The sequence below is a fragment of the Taudactylus pleione genome, unplaced genomic scaffold (genome assembly GCF_031769625.1).
Source record: "Taudactylus pleione unplaced genomic scaffold, aTauple2 ptg001563l, whole genome shotgun sequence".
Lineage (NCBI taxonomy): Eukaryota > Metazoa > Chordata > Amphibia > Anura > Myobatrachidae > Taudactylus > Taudactylus pleione.
Genome location: NW_028285960.1, coordinates 226,394 through 239,084, shown reverse-complemented (window position 1 = coordinate 239,084; position 12,691 = coordinate 226,394).

Genomic DNA, 12,691 nt, shown 5'->3' with positions numbered 1-12,691 from the left:
TAAAGTAGTGGCTTCCTCCTTGCTCTTCTCCCATGCACACTATTCATGTTCAGTGTTTGCCTGATGGTGGACTTACTGATATTAGCCAGTGCAATAGCGGAGGGGTGTGGGGTGGGTGGGTTTGGACTGCACACTTAATTTTAAACATAATAAGAGGTGCTACCATGTTGACACTTGTAGTCTCATAAAGGAAAAAGAAAATGCAGATGCACACTCTAAGCGCAATAAGAATACTGATAGTCAAAACAATTATGATAAACTATACAGTTAATATGGAGAGAACATTATAGTGACCTCTACACTATAACGAAAACAATAGCGTGCAGAGAGCATCTTAATGACCAATGTAAAATAAAAAGAGCATCTAAATTACCTCTATATAATACAGTGAATGGTTTTCTAACCAATATGCAATAGAGAGAGCACCTTAATGACTGATATACAATATAGAGAGCATTCTATTGTCTACTGTACAATACAGACTGCATTATCGTGGCCACTAGTCAAAATACAATATATACTAGTGGCTACTTTTGTACAGTATATTAACCTTATCATTAAAGCCACTATAAAATCCAGATCCCAAATCTCTGATAGTTTTACTATATAGACCCCAGACCTTTAGATATAAAATGTAGAACCACCCTAAAGTGTGTTGGTTACAAAATCAGATTTTCATCAGTTATTTGAGCAATAGTATTAGTAGCCTGTAGGAGTAATGATGACATTCAGCAGGGCCGTCATCAGGTGCGTATGGTTGATAGCTGAGCCTTGCCTCACTGCAGCATGTAAAGAGGTTTTTTTTCCGTAGGGTGTGGCCATACAACCACACACTTGGCCATTCCTCTAAGTATTGGGACCTGTCAGATCTCCTAGTGGCAGGGCCATAACTAAAGTGGTGCAACATGTACCATGGCACAGGGCACCAGAGGGCAGGGGGTGCTGTTTGGCGGCAGCTGTTATTTTTCTGTTTATAATCATTCTCACTTGTAGCTTCCTTTTCTTTGATCCTCAGCATCCCTTGGTTACCCCTATCTCCCCTGTGGCTGGCTCCCCCTCCATGTGGCCACCTCCCCGAGCACCATCAGTCACATCATCCTTTATTTAACATACACATTTTAAAACACAGGGGATGGCACGTCTGTACACCAGGGAAAGGCACATCTGTACACCAGGGGAAGGCACATCTGTACACCAGGGGAAGGCACATCTGTACACCAGGGGAAGGCACATCTGCACACCAGGGGAAGGCACATCTGTACACCAGGGGATGGCACGTCTGTACACCAGGGGATGGCACGTCTGTACACCAGGGGATGGCACGTCTGTGCACCAGGGGAGGGGATGGCACATCTGTACACCAGGGGATGGCACGTCTGTACACCAGGGGATGGCACATCTGTACATCAGGGGATGGCACATGTGTGCACCAGGGGAAGGCAAGTCTGTGCTCCAGGGGAAGGCAAGTCTGTGCACCAGGGGAAGGCAAGTCTGTGCACCAGGGGAAGGCATGTCTGTGCACAGTGCAAGGCACATCTGTACACCAGGGGAAGGCACATCTGTACACCGGGGAAGGCACGTCTGTACACCGGGGAAGGCACGTCTGTACACCAGGGGATGGCACGTCTGTACACCAGGGGAAGCACGTCTGTACAACAGGGGAAGGCACATCTGTACACCAGGGGAAGGCACATCTGCACACCAGGGGAAGACACATCTGTACACCAGGGGAAGGCACATCTGTACACCAGGGGAAGGCACATCTACACACCTGGGGAAGGCACGTCTGTACACCAGGGGATGGCTCATCTGTACACCAGGGGATGGCACGTCTGTGCACCAGGGGAGAGGATGGCACATCTGTACACCAGGGGATGGCACGTCTGTACACAAGGGGATGGCACATCTGTACATCAGGGGATGGCACATCTGTGCACCAGGGGAAGGCAAGTCTATGCACCAGGGGAAGGCAAGTCTGTGCACCAGGGGAAGGCATGTCTGTGCACCAGTGAAAGGCACATCTGTACCCCAGGGGAAGGCAAATCTGAACACCGGGGAAGGCACGTCTGTTCACCAGTGGATGGCACATCTGTACACCAGGGGAAGGCACTTCTGTACAACAGGGGATGGCACGTCTGTGCACCAGGGGAGGGGATGGCACATCTGTACACCAGGGGATGACACGTCTGTACACCAGGGGAAGGCACGTCTGTACAACAGGGGAAGGCACGTCTGTACAACAGGGGATGGCACGTCTGTACAACAGGGGATGGCACGTCTGTGCACCAGGGGAAGGCAAGTCTGTGCACCAGGGGAGGGGATGGCACATCTGTACACCAGGGGATGACACATCTGTACACCAGGGGATGGCACGTCTGTGCACCAGGGGAGGGGATGGCACATCTGTACACCAGGGGATGGCATGTCTGTACACCAGGGGATGGCACGTCTGCACACCAGAGGAAGGCAAGTCTATGCACCAGGGGAAGGCACGTCTGTGCACCAAGGTAAGGTATGTCTATGCACCAGTGGAAGGCACATCTGTGCACCAGGGGATGGCACGTCTGTACACCATGGGATGGCACGTCTGTACACCAGGGGAAGGCACGTCTGTGCACCAGAGGAAGGCACGTCTGTGCACCAGGGGAAGCCATGTCTGTGCACCCGGGGATGGCACGTCTGTGCACCAGGGGAAGGCACGTCTGTGCACCAGGGAAAGGTACGTCTGTACACCAGGGAAATCACAAACATAATCTGATTGGTCAGAATTCACACATGCTACAGTGCCTTCATCATGGTGGTATAAATACACCCACAAACCGCAGAGAACACGTGCATTGGTGGCATTAGTGTTGGATGGAGTGTGCACAATCAACTGAGTATCCTGCCTTAGCTATGCTTGTCAGCGGAAAAAGACTGATATGCATTGGTACCAATGTCATTTTGACGATGTTTGCTTCTATGATGATTTGAGATGATTTGGTTTGTGAAGTCGTGTTTGACATGCGATATCCATGCGATGTGACCAATAGTAAATTCACGATTTACAGTCAGGTGCATAAATATTGGGACATTGACAGAATTTTCATATTGTGGCCTCTATTCACCACCACAATGGCTTTGAAATGAAACAAACAAGATGTGCTTTAACTGCAGACTTTCAGATTTAATTAGAGGGTAATTACATCCAAATCAGGTGAACGGTGTAGGAATTTACAACGGTTTCTATATGTGTCTCCCACTTTTTAAGGGGCCAAAAGTAATGGGACAACCTAAACAATCCTAAATCTAACATTCACTTTTTAATACTTTGTTGCAAATCCTTTGCAGGCAATTACAGCCTGAAGTCTGGAACGCATAGACATCACCAGACGCTGGGTTTCATCCCTGGTGATGCTCTGCCAGGCCTCTACTGCAAATGTCTTCAGTTCCTGCTTGTTCTTAGGGCATTTTCCCTTCATATTTGTCTTTATCAAGTGAAATGCATGCTCAATCGGATTCAGGTCAGGGGATTGACTTGGCCATTGCATAACATTCCACTTTTTAGCCTTAAAAAACTCTTTGGTTGCTTTTGCAGTATGCTTTGGGTAATTGTCCATCTGCACTGTGAAGCGCCGTCCAATGAGTTCTGAAGCATTTGACTGAATATGAGCATATAATATTGCCCAAAACACTTCAGAATTCATTCTGCTGCTTTTGTCAGCAGTCACATCATCAATAAATATAAGGGAACCAGTTCCATTGGCAGCCATACATGCCCACACTATGACACTACCACCACTATGCTTCACTGATGAGGTGGTATGTTTTGGATCATGAGCAGTTCCTTTCCTTCTCCATACTCTTCTCTTCCCATCACTCTGGTACAAATTGATCTTTGTCTCATCTGTCTATAGGATGTTGTTCCAGAACTGTAATGGCTTTTTTAGATGTTGTTTGGCAAACTCTAATCTGGTCTTCCTGTTTTTGAGGCTCACCAATGGCTTACATCTTGTGGTGAACCCTCTATATTCATTCTTGTGAAGTCTTCTCTGGATTGTTGACTTTGAAACATATACACCTACCTCCTGGAGAGAGTTCTTGATTTCGCCAACTGTTGTGAAGGGGTTTTTCTTCACCAGGGAAATAATTCTTCTGTCATCCACCACAGTTGTTTTCCGTGGTCTTCCGGGTCTTTTGGTCTCCAGTGCATTCTTTCTTTTTAAGAATGTTCCAAACAGTTGATTGGCCACATCTAATGTTTTTGCTATCTCTCTGAACCAGCAACTGATTCCAAATGCAAATGTCACACCTAGAATCAACTCCAGACCTTTTACCTGCTTAATTGATAATGAAATAACGAGGGAATAGCCCACACCTGTCCATGAAATAGCTTTTGAGTTGATAGTCCCATTACTTTTGGCCCCTTAAAAAGTGGGAGGCACATATAGAAACCGTTGTAATTCCTACACCATTCACCTGATTTGGATGTAATTACCCTCTAATTAAATCTGAAAGTCTGCAGTTAAAGCACATCTTGTTTGTTTCATTCCAAAGCCATTGTGGTGGTGAATAGAGGCCAAAATATGAAAATTCTGTCAATGTCCCAATATTTATGCACCTGACTGTATATAATCGCACCTTTATCACAGAATTTGGCCACATCGATCAAACACGATTCTTTGTAAATTTCTGCCTTAGGGCAGTATTCAATTATGTGTGATAAGTCATGTTTGCCGAAAAGCGTTTGCCCATGTGAACTTTTTGCACATACGTGTATATCACGCTACTCAATTGCTGGAGTTCACATGTGCGAAAACTCCATAGGCAGAAACTGGCAAAAAGTTTTCACCATCTCAGAGGCAGGTGACAAAATGTGCAAAATCTCTATTTTTAGCTAAAAATGTGGGGACTTGGGGTCTGATTCATCTGCTTATACGCACACAATGCAGTTGCTAATATCAGTGGTGATATGCAAAAGTTTGCATTCGCAATGCGATCGCAGCCTATCATAAGGACGCCCACTTTCCCATACTCACATCCTTAAACTTTGGCAATATAGCGAAACTATCGGTACCATTGGACACAAACATACACAGTTAAGGCAGACCTACTCGGGAATTGCTTACTTCAGCGCACGCTATGAGGTACCAGGCTGTGTATGGTGTCACGAACCCGGGCTGACTCACAGATACAACAATCTGGATCAGCTGGTTGTGATGCCGGCGCACCGCAGTCACTTACCAAAATATACAGTTCTTCTGCCACCACGCAGACTATTCTCCGGAGGTCTGCGATCTCCCAACAGATTAATAATAAATCACATTCAAATGACACACAAATATGTAGCATGGGCCTATCCAGGCACGCAAGTTCAATAAGAATCACGGAGAATATGCTAGATTAAATGTGTTTAATCCAAAAAATATTTTCAAGGCTTAGTTACAAAAATATTAATAAAATGACAAACAGATTATAATGCAAATATTCTCTTACAAAATAAAAGAGATAAATAATTCAGAGTCCCTAAGACAACTTACACTAAAGTTCTTAGCACTGCTGATGGGGTGGGGGATCTCACCCACAGGAATATCCTGATGCACTCCCAGACCTGACTGTCTGAACCCCAAGGAGTGAACATTGAATGTTGGATGGTATTATCTTTTTATACATCCCTAATTCTTTGTTCATACTTAACAGGGTCTCCCAATCAGGTCAGCAGGGTTTGAGATTAATAGATTTCCAATACAGGGTTACCTGGCCAAACTAACAGGGTCCCTGCTTTAAAGATAAGTGATGATATAACTCACTCTTCAACTTCCCCCTTCTAGACCTATAGTAAATACCAGAATCCTTATCTTAGCCTCTATAGCATAACAATAGTCCTTAGAAGTAGGGCACTGGGGTACAAGGAGGTCTGGTTCTGGGATTATGATCTAGGACACTGACTTCAGGGGTCATAAAAAGGGAGAATTGTTCACACATGACCTCACACTGTGAGGGATATACATCATTTTGTTACCTGAAAGCCATTCACTTGCTAATTCCAGCCCTTTCTGACCTGCACACCAAATAGCAATGAACATACCATGTTTATATTGTCTATAGAACTAAAGGATACACAGTTATATAACACTCCTCAAATCACAGGACATAGATCATTATAAACCCCTCTTCCTGGAATGCCTATCTTCAAAAGAGGTGGGGTAATACCTCAGCCCTTCTAGGCACACACAGGTCAATTAAAGGACTTCATAGTTCACAAAATATTATTTCTGGCGATTATTCTTGTGATTAATCGTCACATGCCCCCCTGAAGTTGGACACAGGAGAGACAGTGATTCACCTATCACATTCTCTCCTGTGACCCCCACTACCATGTCATCTCATTGCAGTACCCATCTGCCTCTTTAGCAGCAGCTGCTAAATTTACCAAGGGATCAGGTTTCTGATCATTTTCATTTAGGTGACACATGGCGATTACACAAGTTTCCATGTCATGCCAAGCTCTGAGCAAATTACTGTGGTACACAGTCTCGCTCTTCCATCCCTCCCCTGCTGCCAACACATAATTAACCTTTTGGAGATGTGGCACTATTAGCTGGGGACTATGCAAAGAGGCGATGCGGCAGGAACCCCTCCTGGTCTCTTCCCTGAGACTCCACGAAAGTCCTAAGTATTTGGTTTAAGGTGATAGAGTGGGATTCAGAAAGGGAGTATTTGGCCGTACCTAACATAGATATGACCTTCTCATCAACCTTAAGGGTAGACCCTGAAGCTAAAGCATCCCCCAGTTCTGGTTGTGGGAGGATACCTTCTTCTACCCTGTGCCTTGAGTACGGCACCTCACTCATGCCTTCTGGGCACTCCTGGGCCTCCAGCTCATCTGACCTGGTCTGAATCACTGCTGGTTCAGGTAGGGAGTACATTCCTTTCTCACTCTGCCCTGGCTCCATCTCCTTACACAGTATCTGGGAGTGATCATTGTCAATCTCTAGCTCCCTGAGACCTACAACAGGAAAGGGAACTTTTGCAACCTCAATGTCAGTCATTAGACACAAAGTACAATCAGACACCACATTTTTAAAAAGTTGATCACCAGCCTGCACTTCTAATTCAAGGGGTAGGATGCTTACCAGTGCCAGCTGTGACTCTGACACCCCCTCCTCCCTCACAGGATCATCTAATGCATTGCTATCCAGCATTCCAGTCAGGTCCTTATCAAACAGCCCAGTGAGGGGTGTATGGCTTATGACTGGGTCAGTTTGCTGTTCGGCTTTGAAAGCATCCCTCTGGAATACCTGGTCATTGTGAGGAGTTAGGGCAGCAGCTGCCCCGCCCTTTCCCAATTCAGTGTCTGAGATGGAACTGTGTACAATGAGGGAGGGGGGAGGAGGGGGATTAACCTTTATTGAGCTGGTTTCCACACCTGCAAGGGTTAATTCACAGCCCCTCTGTGCTGCTGTGGGACGGGTCATTACTGTAATTGAAGGGGTTATATTGGACTCATTGTTGCATACAGTATTAACCTCAAATACTGATAAGGGAACAGTTATCAAATAATTTGCTAACCCCCTATCACACATATTTGCAATGTAACACGTTGATGCCTGCCTAGATTCTGCACTGGGAATCTGCAATGGGTTAGTTTCTGGGACAGACAGATCAGCAATATTTTTGCCATCACATACTGTTATACCCAAATTACACTGGTCATCATAATTCACCTGGGGAAAAACAGGGTTAGCTTGTATTATGATCGCAGCATTATCAACATCAGCAATGACATCATCCTCACATGTCTCTGTCACCTTCCAAAATGCAAAAGGATCACTGAGCATTTCAGGTTCTTGACACAAAGTCACAACATTGCAAGATTCAGTATGAACACATACTACCTGAGATGAGTCAAACGGTGCAATAGAAGCAATAGAGATAGCAGGAACAACATTTGCAGGAACATATTGGGATGAGAATCGTCCAACTTCAGTGTCCACTAACACATTTGTGGGATTATTTGCAGACATATCCACCTCTCTCATAGAAGTAGGATTCTGAACAATTATGTCCTGTGCAAAATTGGCCTCCCCCTGTAGCAAATTCTGGGCGTCCTGTGGTGGTACGCTGCTAGTACCATCAGCTTTCCTCAGCAGCGTGAACTTGGCCTCCGGACGCAATAACTCAGCAGAATACTCCACGTTGACTGTAGCTGGTGAGGGCATCTTTTCCTTGCGGGCCACCTCTGTAGGCTGGGTGGCTGATTCTCTAGCTTGTGTAATAAGCTGTTGCAGGCGGTGCCTTTCAGCGTCCACCCGGCGACACTGGTCTTGCCAAAATGGGGTATGTAGTTTCCCCCAATCACATGCTCCTTGAAAAGCGCATTCAAAACACTCCTCTAGACACCACAGCTGGTATGCAAGACTCATCTTTGGACCCGGAGGAAGAATACTCATGCGATAATCACTAAAAGCATTGGCTGGGTCTTCTTGTGCAGATATTAGCTGCTTGATTATCTCACTGCGATTCTTGCTGTGGCAGGAGACACCTTGCAGCTGACATTCTTCAATAAGCTCTGCTATACTCATTGTGGGCAATGGATCATCTGGATCTGGTACAACATGCTCACTCTGATCCCGTGGTGCTGATGGGGTTCTCAGCTCAGGTTCCAGCACAAGGAAATTCTCTGGGTGAGTGACATGTAAGTCTCTAGCTGCAGGCTGATACTGTAACCCAGCCTGGTCCAGCTGGTATAAGCGTTCTGCTTGGCATTCTGCAGCTTCACATTCTGCAACCTCCCAGGCAGCTTCCTTGTCTGCCGCACGTTCCGCCATTTCCCGTTCTGCAACCTCCCGGGCAGCTTCCCTAGCAGCAGCAGCACATTCTGCTGCTTCCCTGGCTTGGGACTGATGCATTAGCTGCATTTTCTGCAGGAGCAACACAAAGTCCTTTTCCCCCAAAACTTTGCGGGCATTTTCCAAGAACTTATTAAAGGCCATAACCTCACTGGAACTAGCAAAGGTATCCGACCTTTCCCTAGTATCGGTGGTAATGTCCAGTGTCAGAGGATTTCTCCCAACAAAGTTTGCCTCAGCGATATCCTTTCCAGCATCCTGGCCCTTATCTGCCTCTAGGAGTGCTTGGATCAGCTGATCTTTGCTCTTGTTGGTGCCGACAATCCCTCTGTCCTTACATAGGTCACAAAGCCCATCCTTCTTTAGATGCTTGTACCCAGCGGCCATCTCGGATCTCACTTCTTGCCAAATAAAAATAGAAAAGAAAAACCAAGAGAAGGGGGGGGACAGAAAGTATTTGCAACTGTATGTCCTTTACAATAACATAAGCCTTGAGCGTACTCTCCGGTCAATTAGAATGCTGATCCTATCCAGAATCACACAACTAATTGACTAAACTTCTTATAAAAATAGAAATTATTATCCCACCGCTTGCCACCAATTTGTCACGAACCCGGGCTGACTCGCAGATACAACAATCTGGATCAGCTGGTTGTGATGCCGGCGCACCGCGGTCACTTACCAAAATACACGGTTCTTCTGCCACCACGCAGGCTATTCTCCGAAGGTCTGCGATCTCCCAACAGATTAATAATAAATCACATTCAAATGACACACAAATATGTAGCATGGGCCTATCCAGGCACGCAAGTTCCATAAGAATCACAGAGAATATGCTAGATTAAATGTGTTTAATCCAAAAAATATTTTCAAGGCTTAGTTACAAAAATATTAATAAAATGACAAACAGATTATAATGCAAATATTCTCTTACAAAATAAAAGAGAGAAATAATTCAGAGTCCCTAAGACAACTTACACTAAAGTTCTTAGCACTGCTGATGGGGTGGGGGATCTCACCCACAGGAATATCCTGATGCACTCCCAGACCTGACTGTCTGAACCCCAAGGAGTGAACATTGAATGTTGGATGGTATTATCTTTTTATACATCCCTAATTCTTTGTTCATACTTAACAGGGTCTCCCAATCAGGTCAGCAGGGTTTGAGATTAATAGATTTCCAATACAGGGTTACCTGGCCAAACTAACAGGGTCCCTGCTTTAAAGATAAGTGATGATATAACTCACTCTTCAACTTCCCCCTTCTAGACCTATAGTAAATACCAGAATCCTTATCTTAGCCTCTATAGCATAACAATAGTCCTTAGAAGTTGGGCACTGGGGTACAAGGAGGTCTGGTTCTGGGATTATGATCTAGGATACTGACTTTAGGGGTCATAAAAAGGGAGAATTGTTCACACATGACCTCACACTGTGAGGGATATACATCATTTTGTTACCTGAAAGCCATTCACTTGCTAATTCCAGCCCTTTCTGACCTGCACACCAAATAGCAATGGACATACCATGTTTATACAGTCTATAGAACTAAAGGACACACAGTTATATAACACTCCTCAAATCACAGGACATAGATCATTATAAACCCCTCTTCCTGGAATGCCTATCTTCAAAAGAGGTGGGGTAATACCTCAGCCCTTCTAGGCACACACAGGTCAATTAAAGGACTTCATAGTTCACAAAATATTATTTCTGGCGATTATTCTTGTGATTAATCGTCACATATGGTATCGCAGTGGCTAATTTATGGACACCCCTGTAACGCTGTCCCAACGCACTGGCACGCCTGCATTCGCCTAACCACCCCCTTTTACTACCCACAAACGCACTTCCTGTGAATCACTCTGCCATCGGTCTGCATAGCCATCGCAGTCCCGATCACAGTGGCCGGTTTGTGAACGCTCACTGCGATGCATACGCATATGCAGTACGCAACAGTCCTCCGATTGCGTGCGTATAAGCAACTGCGATCCTTGCTGAATCAGGTCCTTGGTTCAGAATCCTTTGGACACCCCCCTAATGACTAATTTTGCAGAAAAAAAATTACATTAGCTTAATTCCCCCTAATAATGGCGTGTCATTTTTGGGATGAAAATGTAAAAAGTGTAGGAAAATGGGTATAAAGTACTGGGTCAGGTAGTCTGGGGGGCTGTATGGATGGGACAGATGTTATTAGGATTGCAGGTGGCTGCAGCAGGTGTATTTTTAAATTATTTTAAAACTGCACTTTATAGCCACAAAAATATACTAACACCCATTTTAATGTACCCCCAATTTAACTACAACTATCATTTTTTCCAAAAGAAATTGCTTTATATCATTTGTCCACACTTATGCAAATATGTATATAACAGCCATTTGACACAATTTAAGAACCCAAAAAAACTTTGGGTTCTTCTATATTGATTTACAGTATCAGTGAGGCTTTTTTATGGGGTACAGACTTATTTCCCTAAGTGTGCTGTACTTTTTGCTTGTTTTGCCATGTGCAGTTTTCGCAAGTAGCGTTTTCGCGTGTTTTGCAATTGGATAGGGCGAGAAAGGGGAAGCGCACATTGAAAAAGTACAATAAAAGATTGCATCAAACTAGCGAATGCGGCGATTACTTCTTTTCACCAAATGTGACTTTTCGCACCTAAGTGAATGCAGCTCTTAGCTCTATAAAATCCTGACTTGTGTCCAGTGACACCACTTCCCAGAGGAAGCAAGAAGTGGCTAGTGAAACACCTAGAAGTGGTGACTGAGGGCCTGATTCTGCAAGGACCGTAATTGCAAAGCTGCACGCAGGCTATAGATATGATGTATGCACGCAGGCAGCTTTGCAATTGCAATCCATGCAGATATGGTAATGCAGCAGGAGGCATCACGCCTCCTGTGCATTACTAATCCGAGCTGCGTTGTAAAATGCAGCATCGGATAATATGTGTACCATCGGCCTGCTGCCGTGCCCCATGGGGTCCCGCAGCCATTTGCTGCAGTTTAGAGGAAGAGGCCAGGAATTCTCCATCAGCCGACGCAGATCCTGGTTTCTTCCCTCCCCCTCAACGGCGGCGACAATCCTCCATTTCGGGAAACAGAGGGCATCACTGCCCCCTCCCCACATGCAAATGGCAGCAGACTGTCAATCACTAACAGGCCCTGATTCAAACCCGGACGCTCTGACAGAGCGCTCGCTCTGAATCAGGGCCGGGCTATTTTTTTTTTAGAACGGCCTCCTGACCGCTCGCATAGCTGTGGGTGACCACCCACAGCTATAGCGAGCGGCCAGGAAGATAGTCGCGATAGTCAAGACCATTGGGACCATCGGGCTTGCGACGAGACCCTTGTGGTAGGGTCTCGTTGACGCAACCCCAGAGAGATTTTGGCTCTAACAGAGCCGAAATCTCTCCCACTGACATCACTCGTGATGTCAGTGGGGCCGGCCCCAAACGGAGACGTTCACATGGGAATGCCTCCTTTTGGGCAGCCACTCCCCCGGCCCAAACACCAAAGGGGGTGTGCTGTCACTCAACATCGACAGCACGCCCCCTTTGGTACGAGACCCGAAGCGACGGTTTGCTCGTCGCTATCCGGGTCTCATGCATGCGCACGACGGAGGCGGCTCCGTCGTGCGCATGCTCACTGGGTCACCATCGACCTGCTTGCGAGCGCATAGTGCTCGCGAGCGAGTCTGAATCAGGCCCACAGTTTGCTGCTAGTCTGCGAATGGGGCCTACGCCTGCGCAGATTCCCGAACATCGGAAATCTGCGTTCGGCAGTGCACTAGCATGCACTGCTGAATCAGGCCCTTTTGAGGAGAGTTGAGATTTATACTTGCCCTTGTAATCTGTATACATGCC